The sequence below is a fragment of the Pseudorca crassidens genome, unplaced genomic scaffold (assembly GCF_039906515.1).
Source record: "Pseudorca crassidens isolate mPseCra1 unplaced genomic scaffold, mPseCra1.hap1 Scaffold_52, whole genome shotgun sequence".
In the NCBI taxonomy this organism is placed as follows: Eukaryota; Metazoa; Chordata; class Mammalia; order Artiodactyla; family Delphinidae; genus Pseudorca; species Pseudorca crassidens.
In genome coordinates, this window is record NW_027136304.1 from 1,169,459 (window position 1) to 1,185,512 (window position 16,054).

Sequence of the window (16,054 nt, forward strand, 5' to 3'; positions counted from 1 at the left end):
CCCCAAAGTTTGGGACGGCTCTGTTTACAAGGACCTCGTTTACGGTACAAGTTCAACATCGCACAAAGTGAAAAATGGATAAAGAAGTTGTGGTACTTACGTACAATGCAATATCACTCAGCAATGAAATCTATGTCATCAGGCCCGTAGCAGCATAATGAGTGGATTCAGGTATGATGATTCTAACTGAAATAAGTCACACAGAAAAAGAAACATCATAAGATATCAGTAATACACGGAATGTAAACTTGGCTACACAGGAACTGAATTACAAAACAGAACAGGGTCTCAAATTTAGAAAACCAACTTATGCTTGCTTAAGGGGAAAGGTGAGTTGGTGTGCTGCATAAAACCAGAGATTGAAATGAGCACAGATAAAGTTCCTTAAGTCAAATATGGAATAGACAAGAGCTACTCCTTGCTCAACGAAATGGACTCAACACCCCATATTAAATGCCTAAGAATGTACCTGACTAGTAAGTATCTTAAAACCTATGGATTGCTATGTCTCCGAAAGGGAATCAAGCCTGTGTACAGGGGCATAAACGCAGCAGTGATAGGATTGGAGAGGTTCGGTGAGCAAATGAAGACCCTTTGAAGTCATATTGCATGGTACCCATTCCAAGAGTCTCAACTCTCCAGGTTTCAGGGATTCTTCCTTCAGCTAAAACATGCATGTGGAACCCAGAGTATGATCAACCATGTGATCGGGAGACTTGTTCCAAAATGTCTCAGTTCTCGTCCCCTGGTACTCGGGTGCAACATTCCAGACGCTTTACTAACACTCTCCTGACTTGGAGAGTCAGTGCCTTTAACCTCCTGTTTGGCCCAGTTTGCAATTTCTGCGGAAGATGAACAGGAATAGGGAGAACCAATGAGAGACTAGCTGGAGGTGTCTGGACGGGCAAATTTAACTCTCATTTCCCACCAGGAAGAGGAATTAACCAAAGGCTCAGCGTGCCGTGCCGGAACCAGATTAGGGCCTGAAGCCATCCTGCGGTGTTGCGGCCAGCTCACAAGAAAGCGAGTTGAAGAAAGGAGCTCAGGGGCACTGTAATTCACAAACCTGCAGACTTATAAATGACAGCTATCTTCCAAAAATATACTGAAGTAAGGTTGCCAAGAGGACTTGAAAGAGGGGAAGAATTGCAGGAAACCGATTTCAGGAGGTAGACTGGAATTACATTGAAAGCATAGGAAAACAGGGAGAACGTCCACAATGATGCACTTCGCCAAAAAGGGCGTATGCGTTTTTTCCTGACATACGCCCTTTTTGGCCAACCAAGCAAGCTTGCAAAGGAAATCTGCACTACAATGAAGTCTCACTTCCCCCCGGTCAAAAGGGCCATCTGAAAAAAGTGTAAAATCCAGAAAGGCAGGACAGGCCATGGAGAACTGGGAGCCTTGTTATGCTGATGGGCGGGATGAAAATTGCCAGCAGACACTCGGGAGAAGTGTATGGTGTTTCCTGAAACATCTAAAAAACAAAGCAACAGAGCCTAGGGCACTTCCACTTATGGTCCTATAGCTTAGGGAAATTAAAATCAAAAAGACACAGCCACCCCAAAGTTTGGGACGCCTCTGTTTACAAGAACCTCGTTTACCGTACAAGTTCAACATCGCAGAAAGTGAAAAATGGATAAAGAAGTTGTGGTATTTACTTACAAAGCAATATCACTCAGCAATGAAATCTATGTCATCAGGCCCTTAGCAGCACAATGAGTGGATTCAGGTATGATGATTCTAACTGAAATAAGTCACACAGAAAAAGAAACATCATAAGATATCAGTAATACACGGAATGTAAACTTGGCTACACAGGAACTGAATTACAGAACAGAACAGGGTCTCAAATTTAGAAAACCAACTTATGCTTGCTTAAGGGGAAAGGTGAGTTGGGGTGCTGCATAAAACCAGAGATTGAAATGAGCACAGATAAAGTTCCTTAAGCCAAATATGGAATAGACAAGAGCTACTCCTTGCTCAACGAAATGGACTCAACACCGCATATTAAACGCCTAAGAATGTACCTGACTAGTAAGTATCTTAAAACCTATGGATTACTATGTCTCTGAAAGAGAATCAAGCATGTGTCCAGAGGCATAAACGCAGCAGTGATAGGATTGGAGAGGTTCGGTGAGCAAATGAAGACCCTTTGAAGTCATATTGCATCGTACCCATTCCACGGGTTTCAACTTCCCAGTTTTAAGGTATTCTTCCTTCTGCTAAAACATGCATGTGGAACCTAGAGTATGATCAACCATGTGATCGGGAAACGTGTTCAAATATGTCTCAGTTTTCGTACCCTGGTACTCGGGTGCAACATTCCAGACGCTTTACTAACACCCTCCCGACTTGGAGAGTCAGTCCCTTTAACCTCCTGTTTGGCCCAGTTTGCAATTTCTGCGGAAGATGAACAGGAATAGCGAGAACCAATGAGAGACTAGCTGGAGGTGTCTGGACGGGCAAATTTAACTCTCATTTCCCACCAGGAAGAGGAATTAACCAAAGGCTCAGCGTGCCGTGCCGGAACCAGATTAGGGCCTGAAGCCATCCTGCGGTGTTGCGGCCAGCTCAAAAGAAAGCGAGTTGAAGAAAGGAGCTCAGGGGCACTGTAATTCACAAACCTGCAGAGTTATAAATGACAGCTATCGTCCAAAAATATACTGAAGTAAGGCTGCCAAGAGGACTTGAAAGCGGGGCAGAATTGCAGGAAACTGATTTCAGGAGGTAGACTGGAATTGCATTGAAAGCATAGGAAAAGAGGCAGAACGTCCACAATGATGCACTTGGCCAAAAAGGGCGTATGCGTTTTTTCCTGAATATATTCAGGAAAAAACGCATACACCCTTTTTGGCCAACCAAGCAAGCTTGCAAAGGAAATCTGCACTACAATGAAGTCTCACTTCCCCCCGGTCAAAAGGGCCATCTGAAAAAAGTGTAAAATCCAGAAAGGCAGGACAGGCCATGGAGAACTGGGAGCCTTGTTATGCTGATGGGCGGGATGTAAATTGCCAACAGACACTCGGGAGAAGTGTATGGTGTTTCCTGAAACATCTAAAAAACAAAGCAACAGAGCCTAGGGCACTTCCACTTATGGTCCTATAGCTTAGGGAAATTAAAATCAAAAAGACACAGCCACCCCAAAGTTTGGGACGCATCTGTTTACAAGAACCTCGTTTACAGTACAAGTTCAACATCGCAGAAAGTGAAAAATGGATAAAGAAGTTGTGGTATTTACTTACAAAGCAATATCACTCAGCAATGAAATCTATGTCATCAGGCCCTTAGCAGCACAATGAGTGGATTCAGGTATGATGATTCTAACTGAAATAAGTCACACAGAAAAAGAAACATCATAAGATATCAGTAATACACGGAATGTAAACTTGGCTACACAGGAACTGAATTACAGAACAGAACAGGGTCTCACATTTAGAAAACCAACTTATGCTTGCTTAAGGGGAAAGGTGAGTTGGGGTGCTGCATAAAACCAGAGATTGAAATGAGCACAGATAAAGTTCCTTAAGCCAAATATGGAATAGACAAGAGCTACTCCTTGCTCAACGAAATGGACTCAACACCCCATATTAAACGCCTAAGAATGTACCTGACTAGTAAGTATCTTAAAACCTATGGATTGCTATGTCTCCGAAAGAGAATCAAGCATGTGTACAGGGGCATAAACGCAGCAGTGATAGGATTGGAGAGGTTCGGTGAGCAAATGAAGACCCTTTGAAGTCATATTGCATCGTACCCATTCCACGGGTTTCAACTACCCAGTTTTAAGGTATTCTTCCTTCTGCTAAAACATGCATGTGGAACCTAGAGTATGATCAACCATGTGATCGGGAGACGTGTTCAAATATGTCTCAGTTTTCGTACCCTGGTACTTGGGTGCAACATTCCAGACGCTTTACTAACACTCTCCCGACTTGGAGAGTCAGTCCCTTTAACCTCCTGTTTGGCCCAGTTTGCAATTTCTGCGGAAGATGAACAGGAATAGCGAGAACCAATGAGAGACTAGCTGGAGGTGTCTGGACGGGCAAATTTAACTCTCATTTCCCACGAGGAAGAGGAATTAACCAAAGGCTCAGCGTGCCGTGACGGAACCAGATTAGGGCCTGAAGCCATCCTGCGGTGTTGCGGCCAGCTCAAAAGAAAGCGAGTTGAAGAAAGGAGCTCAGGGGCACTGTAATTCACAAACCTGCAGAGTTATAAATGACAGCTATCGTCCAAAAATATACTGAAGTAAGGCTGCCAAGAGGACTTGAAAGCGGGGCAGAATTGCAGGAAACCGATTTCAGGAGGTAGACTGGAATTGCATTGAAAGCATAGGAAAAGAGGCAGAACGTCCACAATGATGCACTTGGCCAAAAAGGGCGTATGCGTTTTTTCCTGAATATATTCAGGAAAAAACGCATACGCCCTTTTTGGCCAACCAAGCAAACTTGCAATGGAAATCTGCACTACAATGAAATCTCACTTCAACCCGGTCAAAAGGGCCATCTGAAAAAAGTGTAAAATCCAGAAAGGCAGGACAGGCCATGGAGAACTGGGAGCCTTGTTATGCTGATGGGTGGGATGTAAATTGCCAACAGACACTCGGGAGAAGTGGATGGTGTTTCCTGAAACATCTAAAAAACAAAGCAACAGAGCCTAGGGCACTTCCACTTATGGTCCTATAGCTTAGGGAAATTAAAATCAAAAAGACACAGCCACCCCAAAGTTTGGGACAGCTCTGTTTACAAGAACCTCGTTTACGGTACAAGTTCAATATCGCAGAAAGTGAAAAATGGATAAAGAAGTTGTGGTACTTACGTACAATGCAATATCACACAACAATGAAATCTATGTCATCAGGCCCGTAGCAGCATAATGAGTGGATTCAGGTATGATGATTCTAACTGAAATAAGTCACACAGAAAAAGAAACATCATAAGATATCAGTAATACACGGAATGTAAACTTGGCTACACAGGAACTGAATTACAGAACAGAACAGGGTCTCAAATTTAGAAAACCAACTTATGCTTGCTTAAGGGGAAAGGTGAGTTGGGGTGCTGCATAAAACCAGCGATTGAAATGAGCACAGATAAAGTTCCTTAAGCGAAATATGTAATAGACAAGAGCTACTCCTTGCTCAACGAAATGGACTCAACAACCCATATTACACGCCTAAGAATGTACGTGACTAGTAAGTATCTTAAAACCTATGGATTGCTATGTCTCCAAAAGAGAATGAAGTGTGTGTACAAGGGCATAAACGCAGCAGTGATAGGATTGGAGAGGTTCGGTGAGCAAATGAAGACCCTTTGAAGTCATATTGCATCGTACCCATTCCACGCGTTTCAACTACCCAGGTTTAAGGTATTCTTCCTTCAGCTAAAACATGCATGTGGAACCTAGAGTATGATCAACCATGTGATCGGGAGACGTGTTCAAATATGTCTCAGTTTTCGTACCCTGGTACTCGGGTGCAACATTCCAGACACATTACTAACACTCTCCCGACTTGGAGAGTCAGTCCCTTTAACCTCCTGTTTGGCCCAGTTTGCAATTTCTGCGGAAGATGAACAGGAATAGCGAGAACCAATGAGAGACTAGCTGGAGGTGTCTGGACGGGCAAATTTAACTCTCATTTCCCACGAGGAAGAGGAATTAACCAAAGGCTCAGCGTGCCGTGACGGAACCAGATTAGGGCCTGAAGCCATCCTGCGGTGTTGCGGCCAGCTCACAAGAAAGCGAGTTGAAGAAAGGAGCTCAGGGGCACTGTAATTCACAAACCTGCAGAGTTATAAATGACAGCTATCGTCCAAAAATATACTGAAGTAAGGCTGCCAAGGGAACTTGAAAGCGGGGCAGAATTGCAGGAAACCGATTTCAGGAGGTAGACTGGAATTGCATTGAAAGCATAGGAAAAGAGGCAGAACGTCCACAATGATGCACTTGGCCAAAAAGGGCGTATGCGTTTTTTCCTGAATCAGGAAAAAACGCATATGCACTTTTTGGCCAACCAAGCAAGCTTGCAAAGGAAATCTGCACTACAATGAAGTCTCACTTCCCCCCGGTCAAAAGGGCCATCTGAGAAAAGTGTAAAATCCAGAAAGGCAAGACAGGCCATGGAGAACTGGGAGCCTTGTTATGCTGATGGGCGGGATGTAAATTGCCAACAGACACTCGGGAGAAGTGTATGGTGTTTCCTGAAACATCTAAAAAACAAAGCAACAGAGCCTAGGGCACTTCCACTTATGGTCCTATAGCTTAGGGAAATTAAAATCAAAAAGACACAGCCACCCCACAGTTTGGGACAGCTCTGTTTACAAGAACCTCGTTTACGGTACAAGTTCAATATCGCAGAAAGTGAAAAATGGATAAAGAAGTTGTGGTACTTATGTACAATGCAAAATCACTCAGCCATGAAATCTATGTCATCAGGCCCATAGCAGCATAATGAGTGGATTCAGGTATGATGATTCTAACTGAAATATGTCACACAGAAAAAGAAACATCATAAGATATCACTAATACACGGAATGTGAACTTGGCTACACATGAACTGAATTACAAAACAGAACAGGGTCTCAAGTTTAGAAAACCAACTTATGCTTCCTTAAGGGGGAAAGTGAGTTGGGGTGCTGCATAAAACCAGAGTTTGAAATTAGCACAGATACCATTCAATAAGCCAAATATGTAATAGACAAGACCTACCCCTTGCTCAACAAAATGGACTCAACAATGAGGTATCACCTCACACCTGATAGAATGGGCATCATGAGAAAGTCTACAAACAAAAATGCTGGAAAGGGTGTGGAGAAAAGGAACCCTCTTCCACTATTGTTGGGAATATAAATTGATACAGTCACTACGGAGAACAATATGGAGTTTCTTAAGAAACTAACAATAGAATTACCATATGATACAGCAATCCCAGTACTGGACATATACCCAGACAAAACCATAAATCAAAACGAGACATTCACCGCAATGTTCATTGCATCACTATTTACAATATCGAGGTAATGGAAGCAACCTAAATGCCCACAGACAGACGAATGCATAAAGCTGTGGTACATATATAAAATGGAATATTACTAAGCCATGAAAAGGAATGAAATTGGGTCATTTGTAGAGACGTCGATGGATCTAGAGACTGTCATACAGAGTGAAGTAAGTCAGAAAGAGAAAAACAAATCTTGTATATTCATGCATATATGTGGAACCTAGAAAAACTGTACAGATTAACCATTTTGCAAGGCATAAATAGAGCAACAGATGTAGACAACAAATGTATGGACAACAAGGGGGGAAAGCTGTTGGGGGGGTGGTGGTGGGAGGAGTTGAGAGACTGGGATTGGCATGTATACATTTATATGTATAAAATAGATAACCAATAAGAACCTGCTGTATAAAAATATAAAATAAAATTCAAAATTAAAAAGAAATAAAATTTAAAAAATAAAACAGAAAAAACAATTATTCCCTTCACATACATGTATTTATATGAATAAATTATTTCCATGCTTATATCTGTAAATACAAAAAAGAGGAATAAAATCTACCTTGAACCAAAAACGAAAAAGAGAAAAAAAACACAGAACCCACCAGTTCCACAGAGGAAAACCGTATCAGGGCACTTGCTCCAGTTGTAAACAATTCTGAAGTTGGCCAGTGGTGGGGAATCGTCTCCCATTCAGCCAGCAGCCCCCACGCAACAAGCGTCCTCATTGCAAAGCTGGGGCACCGTGCCGAGGCATCTGTGAGTAAACGTGAGCTGAGCCCCAGGCCAGTTGCTGCTGAACTATTCCCACCCGTCCCAGGTAAAACACCTGAATATATACAAGGACTTGAAAGCCTAGAGGAAGGGCCATAGAGCCACACGAGTGACAGCATGCCGGCCGACTTGGTGCCTGCAGGCCAGCCAGGATGGTCCTGGCCCTGGGTGCTCTTCTGGAAGATTTCCATTACCCTGACTGAGATACCCGTCCTGTCCCTGCCCCCACTGCCTTTTTCCTTCCTCACCTCTGCCCAGGGAGAAATTCCAGCAGCAGGTATGGGTGACACATCCTCTTCTTTAGCAGGTGGCAGCCTGGCAACTGCTGCAGAAAGTCCAGCAGAGCCCCACTCACACTGGGCCACCCACAAAGCCGTGGCCTCTCACTCCCTCCCACCAGCCCAGCCCCGAGACTGCTGACAGGGCAGAGAAAATGGCGTCAGGCACGGCTGCAGGGGCTCTTGCTGCCTGGAGTGGTATTTATATTGATCTCAACCCAGGCACACCTGGGGAGGGCTGGCCCGCACGGTAAGGCTGCCCAGGTCAGCCAATCATCACCCCTCAGGGGCTCACAGTTGCAGAAAATGGAACTTGCTGAACCGGCCAGGTCCAAGGAACAGGTGTGGGCTCCTGAGAGTCAGGATAGACAAGGGGCTGCAGCTTTGGCTTGTTTTCTAATCATTTTATCTGGCCCATGAGTGGGAGACAACTTCAAGAAAACCCTCTCCTTATGAGAGGAACCCAGGAGTCAGGGAGAGGAGGGGTGGGTGGTGGTTGGAGACAGAGGCCTGGTGCCCCGGGTGCAGTGGAAGTCTCTGGAAGACCAGGTGGAGGGAGGCCGCACAGAGTGATGCCCAGGGTCACAGACCTGTCGCAGCTGCTGTTTGTTAGTTCAAGTCCTGCTCTGAGGTGCTCTGTGCCAGCTCTGAGCGACAGGTGAGCTGGGGGTGCTCTGCAATGAGGGCTATGTGCACGGTTCCTGTGTGCCCAGCCCTGCCATGGTACCTGCAAGGGTAGCTCTGTATCCTGGGAAGGGCCTGACCACGAGAGCCCCGTGGGCTGGGGTGGGGGTGGGGTACCTGCCCAGGTGAGCTCCATATTCTGGGATTGGTCTGACCACGAGAGCCCCATGGGCTGCTGGGGACCTGGTAAAGGATGTCAGGACAGTCAGTGAAGCCACCGAGGATATACCTCCAGTTGCTCCTAATTCCTACACCCTGCTGGTCATTCTACCAACCACCAGGACATGGTATTCTGTATTAGTCTTCAATGATGCCTTCTTTTGTATTCCATTAGTCCCAGAGTCACAAGAAATTTTGGCTTGTGAGTGGCAGGACTCAACATACAACTAAAACAATACTTCCGGGCCGTCTTGCCCCAAGGGTGCAAAAATTCCCACACCATCTTTGGGGAAAGCTTAGCTAAAGACCTAAAAGTTCTACCTCTGGAAAAGGAAACCCTCCTTCAGTACGCAGACGACATTCTGATCGCCAGCCCTACTAAGGAGGCCTCTGAACTACCAAGCCAATAAAGGATAGAAGTTGTCCAAGAAAAAGCTCAAATATCACAGACTGCGGTGACCTGCCTGGGCTTCATTCTCACAGAAGGTCGGAGAAGCCCATCCCAGGAAAGGGAAGAAACCATTTGCAGCCTTACCCCTTTCTAAAACTAGAAGACAGCTTAGGGGTTCCTGGGGAGGCCAGGGTTTGCTGCTTCTGGATCCCTAACTACAGTCTACTAGCTGGGCCTCTATATGAAACACTGAAAGGAAAAGATGATGATCCTTTTGAATAGAATCCAGAAGTGGCCTTTCAAGAATGGAAAGAGCAGTCAATTCAGACCCTTGCCCTGGAACTCCCTAATTTAGCTAAACCCTTTGACCTTTACATTCCCGGTGAAAGGTGAATCGCCATTGGAGAATTAGTGCAAAAACTGGGACCACTTGAAATGGAACAATGCAAGAATGCCATCCAGGTAGGATAAACTACGGTCACCAAGGGGCTTGGCCCACTGCCGCATCTGGCCAAGATACTGGCGGTATCTAAAAACCTGGAAATCAGCAGCCCAAAAGGCCACCTCCTTCCTAAGGGAAAAGGACCCCACGTGGTGATCCTAACCACCAACGATGCCCTGAAGTTGCAGGGTTCGCTCCGTGGGCACACCGACCTCGAGTGAGGAGGCCCTCCAACTCCAACATCCAGAGAGATAACCAGGGGCAACAGGGCACCATGACGACTCGTGTGAACATCACTTGACCTGGAGTTTCTCTCATAAAACAATAAGAGTGTGTCCCAAAAGAGTAGACTACTGCTTGCAGGACTTACTGCACCCAGAGGGGAGCTAATAATCTTGGCGGGGGAACCGTATATCACACTGTCACCATAGAAAAGCCTACAGACACCGTGATGATGGTGGCCAATAAGACCGGCTGGACTCCTGTTTACTTCAAAAGGCTGTTGACTCAGTGGTCATCATGGTCCTTGATCACCACTGACCCTGGACTGTCTGGGAGTTGAGCGGGCAGGGCTCTGACACCTGGTGCTGTTTGTACGTTAATTCAGGGGCCTAATTGAAGAAAGCGCAGACTACTGGTCAGAGCATCTAGGCTGGCAGAAACGGTCAGCCTAAGGTGGCCGAACAAATGTGGGGCGGGGTGAAACCGGCCCCCACAGTGTCTCTGCACATCTCTTTCCTGGACCCTTAAAGGTCATTAGAATCTATAACACTTCCAATGCTGGTGCTCAGGTGGACGAGCAGGGAGGCAGGGGGCCTGGGGACAATCAACGTCACCTGGAGGCTGCTGGGGAGAAGCTCTGACCCTCGCCCCCGGGTATTAGGGCTCCCAACTCAGCACTCAGCAGTTACAGAAGAAGTGTCTGCACCCTCAGCACTCCAAGAATGAGGAACGGGACAAAAGGCAGAGGAGGGGTTTGTCCCCAGCAAAGCCCATTAAAAACCCCTGGGAGATAAAAATAGAATCTGGGCAATAAAGTCAAGTCTAACCTTTTTTATCCTTTGTGCTTTGTCTAATTTCACGTGCTCCTAGGGTCCCGCATGCAGAGGTTCCACACCCGGCACTTCAGACCAGATTTCCTAGTGCAGAATGGCTGGGTCGACACCTCAGCTCCTGGGGCCCAGTGCAGACTCCGCGATATAGAGCCTGAGCTGCAGCCAACCTGGCCCTCGAGAGCTCCGCCCCCTCCCTCCCACTGACTCTGACAGGATCTCTACACAGCAGCCCAGCCCACAGCCCACGGGGTAGTGCATGCTCTCACCTCTCCATTCTCTGATCAAAATATAAAGTTTCCTTTGCTTGTGAACCAAACTCAGTCTCGATCTGTTGGCCTCAATGACACTGGGCAGGGGGACACTTGTTGGGGTCCACTCTGGAGGATCAGTAAGAGAAATTGAGACTATTGTAACCTCAATGAACAGATGTGTGAGCCAAACTGTAGTTAACATAGAACAGTGTATAAGGCTCGGGTAAAATAAGATGTTTCTAACGCTTCCATTTGATATTTCCATCACTTTATTATAAGCAAGTTCAGTGAAAAGGTTTGTCTTATTTGTCAGGTCAATATTAGAGAAACGAAGTGATTTCTTTCCAAGGATGTACATCTAATAATCTTGGTTAAAGCTTCAATCTTGTTTTAAATGCTTTTCCATTGAAAATGATACCTCTCTTTCAGCTCCCCCATTTCTGAGAAGTATAAAATCTTATAATTTATTATTACCAAAGGGGAAAGGTGGGAGGAGGGATAAATTAACAGTTTGGGATTAACACATACACACTGCTATGTATAAAATAGATCATCAACAAGGAACTACTGTATAGCACAGGGAACTACACTCAACATTTTGCAATAACCTATAAGGGGAAATAATCTGAAAAAGAATAGATATTTTTATTGACATCATCTATCAATGACAGTTAAAGTGTAACCTAAGGGAAGCTGGTGGTGAGTGCTTCTGACCCTGAAGACTTCAATCATCTAAAGTTTGGACTCTGCCTACTTCCCAAGGCCCTTAATGAACATATGTGTAGCCGTAGCTTAAAAAATTGCCCAGTTTGGGTTTCGGGGAGACACTGATTTTGAAAAAGCCCTGGTGTTCTCCTTACATGAATGGGACTCTTCCTACTGCTAAAACATGTCTGTCACACCCAGAGGATGGTATACCGTCTGATCGGGAAGAGTTTGGAAAAGGCATCTCATCTCCTCATCTCCTGGTGCTCGGGTTCACCCCTCCAGCGTCTTTACTAACAGTCTCCCCACTTGGAGATGTCAGCACTGTCAACATCCTGTTGCGTACAGTTTGGAATTTGTCCAGAGGATGAAGCGGAAGGATGAGGAACAATGAGAGACAAGTCCTAGGTGTTCAGACAGGCACATGTCACTCTAATTTCCAATCAGGAAGACGAATTGACCAAAGGCTAGGGTTGCCCATGGAAACAGTATAGGGCTTGAGGAAATCCCGCTGCTTTGTGGCCAGTTCCCATAAACACAAGTTGAACAATGGAACTCAGGGGCAGTAAAATTCACAAAACTGCAGAGTTGAAAATATCCATCACTGAAAAATGTCTTGAGGAAAGTCAGAGAAAAGGACTTGTAAGCAAGGGAGAATGGCAGGAAAGGGATTTGAGGAGGTAGAAAGGACTCGCCATTAAGCACAAGAAAAGGAGCTGAACATTGCCAACATTGCAGTTGGCCAAAAAGGGTGTATGCGTTTTTTTCTGTATATATTCAAGAAAAGGGCATACACTTTTTTAGCCAACCAAACAGGTGGGCACTGGAAGTCAATACTACAAAAGATATCACTTCGCATCAGTCAGAAGAGCCATCCTCATAAAGCGTAAACAACAGAAATGCAGGACAGGGCAAGGAGAAGAGGGAGCCCTGTGAGACTTATAGTGGAAATGTATATTGCCAACGGCCATTCTGGAGAAGTGTATTGTGTTTACTAAAGCATCTAAAAAATGAGCTACAGAGCATAGGGCACTTGCACTCATGGGCGTATATCTTGAGAAAAACAAAAATCGAGAGGACACAGGCACCCCAATGTTTACCCCCTCTCTGTTTAAAAGATCCTCAACTAGGATATAACTTAAATGTCTCTGGAGGGAAAAAATGGGTAGAGATGTGGTACTTAGGTAGAGTGGAATATTATTCAGCCTGGAAATCAATGAAATATGGCCAGTTGTAACAACTCCGGAGGAGTTATGTATGATCTTTCTAAGTGACAGAATTCAAAAAGAAAAAGACACATATCATAAGATATCACTTAAAGGTGGAATCTAAAATGGCTACACATGAAATAAATTACAAAACAAAAACATAGTCAAATATGTAGAAAACACGCATAAGGCTGCTAAACGGGAAAGGTGGGGAGGGGTGAGGCATCACCCAGGAGGTTGAAATTAGCAAAGATACCATTCCAAATACCAAACTGATAATCAACAAGGCCTACACGGTAGCTAAAAGAACTGCACTCAGCACACTCAAGTCACCGGAAAAGAATATATACGACTGGTAAGAATCTGAAAAAGAATTTACTGATGTCTCTCTGTACGTGAATCAAGTGGATGTACAGCAGCAAGAAACAGAGCTTTGAAAATCAGCTGTAACCAATATAGTAATAAATTGAAAAAAATAAACGACAGAGAGACAGAGAAAACCTCTTACAACTTTTCCTCAGGGCCGGTGATGCAACATGGATTGAACACATCTAGACCCACAGCAGGATGAGACATAAGGCTGGAAACTGTTTGCGCTAAGAGAAATGTGAGGTTGGGTGAGGAAATGCACACCCTTTAAAGTAATACTACCTGGTACCCATTCAATGGGTCCCAAATATGCAGGTTCAAGGGATCTTCCTACAGCTAAAACATGCATGGAAAACCCAGAGGACTGTACACCATGTGATCGGGAGATGTGTCTAAAATGCAGCTCATTTATCCTCTCCTGGTGCTCCTGTTCACCATTCCAGCCACGTTACTTAGAATCTCCCCACTTGGAGAATCAGCACATTTCAACTTCTGTTTCACACATTTTGCAAATTGTGAGGAGGATGAACGGGGAACCAATGAGAGAATAGTTGTAGGGGTTTGGACGGGCACATATCACTCTAATTTCCCATTAAGAATAAGAATTGAAAAAAGGCTCAGCCCGCCTCGCCCGAGCCAAAATAGGGCCTGAAGCAATCCTGCGGGTTTGAGGCCAGCTCACAAAAGAGCAACTTAAAAAATGGAGCTCAGGGTCACTGCAATTCACAAACCTGCAGAGTTATAAATGAAAACTAACGTCCAAAAATATGTTGAGGTAAGGCAAAGAAGAGGATCTGAATGCAAGACAGAATTGCAAGAAACAGATTTCAAGAGATAGATTGGACTCGTCTTTAAAGCACATGAAAAGCGGCAGAATTTCGACAATGATGCAGTTGGCCCAAAAGGGCGTATGCGTTTTTTCCTGATTATATCCAGGAAAAAACGCATACGCACTTTATGGGCAACGAAGCAAGCAAGCAATGCAAATGTGCACAACAAAGAAGTCTCATTTCCCACTGGTCAAAAGGGCCATCCTAAAAAATTGTAAAAACCAGAAATGCAGGACAGGCCATGGAGAACAGGGAGCCTTTATACGCTGATGGGCAGTGTGTGAACTGCCGAGAGCCACTCTGGAGAAGTGTATGGTGGTTCCTAAATCATCTAAAAAACAGAGCTACAGAGCATAGGACACTTCCAATCATGGGAGTATATCTAGGGAAATCTAAAAATTAACAAGACACAAGCACACCACAGTTTAGGGCTACTCTGTTTACAAGAACCTCAACTTCAGTATACCTTAAATATCCCAGGAAAGAGAACAATGGATAAAGAAGATGTGGTACTTATGTACAATGGAATATCTCTTCACCATGAAATCAATGTAATAAGGCTAGTAGAAGGATAAAGAGTGGATTTAGGTCCGATAATACTACTTGAAATAAGTCAAACAGAAAAAGAAACATATCATAAGATATCACTTATAGAGGGAGGGTAAATATGGCTGCACAAGAAATGAATTACAGAACAGAACAGTGTCTCACATTTAGAAAACACACTTATTTCAGCTTAAGGGGAAAGGAGAGGTGGGGTGATGCATAAAACCAGAGTTTGAAATTAGCACAGATACCGTTCAATAAACCAAATAGATATTAGACAAGATCTACACCTTGCTCAATGAACTGGCCTCAACACACCCTATACACCGCAGAGAAATATATCTGAGTAATAAGAATCTTAAAACCCATGTATTGATATATCTCCATAAGGGAATCAAGTGTGTGCAGAGTGGCACAAACACAGCAGTGAAAATGAGCTAAACCCCATTATAGAAATAAATTTTAAAAACAAAACGCAGAAACAATGAAAGAGAGAAAAATTCTTACAAAATTCGCTCAGGGGCTGTGATGCAACCTGGATTGACCACATATAAACCCACAGCTGGATAAGACATAAGGCTGGACACTTGGGGCTGAGAGGATTGATGAGCTTTGGTGAGCAACTGCCAAAAGTTTAATGCAATACTTCATGCTACTCATTCCAAGGGTCCCAACACTCCAGGTTGAAGGGAATCTTCCTACAGCTAAACCATGCTTGGGAAACCCAGCGACTGGTATACCATATGATCGGGAAAGGTTTCTAAAACGCACCTCATTTTTCCTCTCCTGGGGCTCCGGATCGACATTCCAGCCGCTTTACCAAAAATATCCCCACATGGAGAGTCAATGCCTTTAAGTTCTGGTATCGCACAGTCTGCGGTTAGTGCGGAGGATGAATGGGAATAGGGGGAACCAGTGAGAAACTAGCTGTAGCGGTTTCAATGGGCACATGTCACTCTAAATTCACATCAGTAAGAAGAATAAACCAAAGGCACAGCAAGGTGCCCCAGAAGAAGAATAGGGCCTGAAGGAATCCTGTGGTTATGAGGCAAGATCACAAAAATAAGAGCTGAAAAATGGAGCTAAGGGCCACTGCAATTCAAAAACCTGCAGAGTTATAAAGGCCAACTATTTTCAAAAAATATATTGAGGTAAGGCTATGAAGAGGCATTGAAAGCAAGGCAGAATTGCAGGAAAACGATTTCAGGAGGTAGACTGGAATTGCATTTAAAGCATAGGAAAAGAGGCAGAACGTCCACAATGATTCACTTGGCCAAAAAGGGCGTATGCCTTTTTTCCTGAATTTATTCAGGAAAAAAGGCATACGCTCTTTTTGGCCAACCAAGCAAGCTTGCAAAGGAA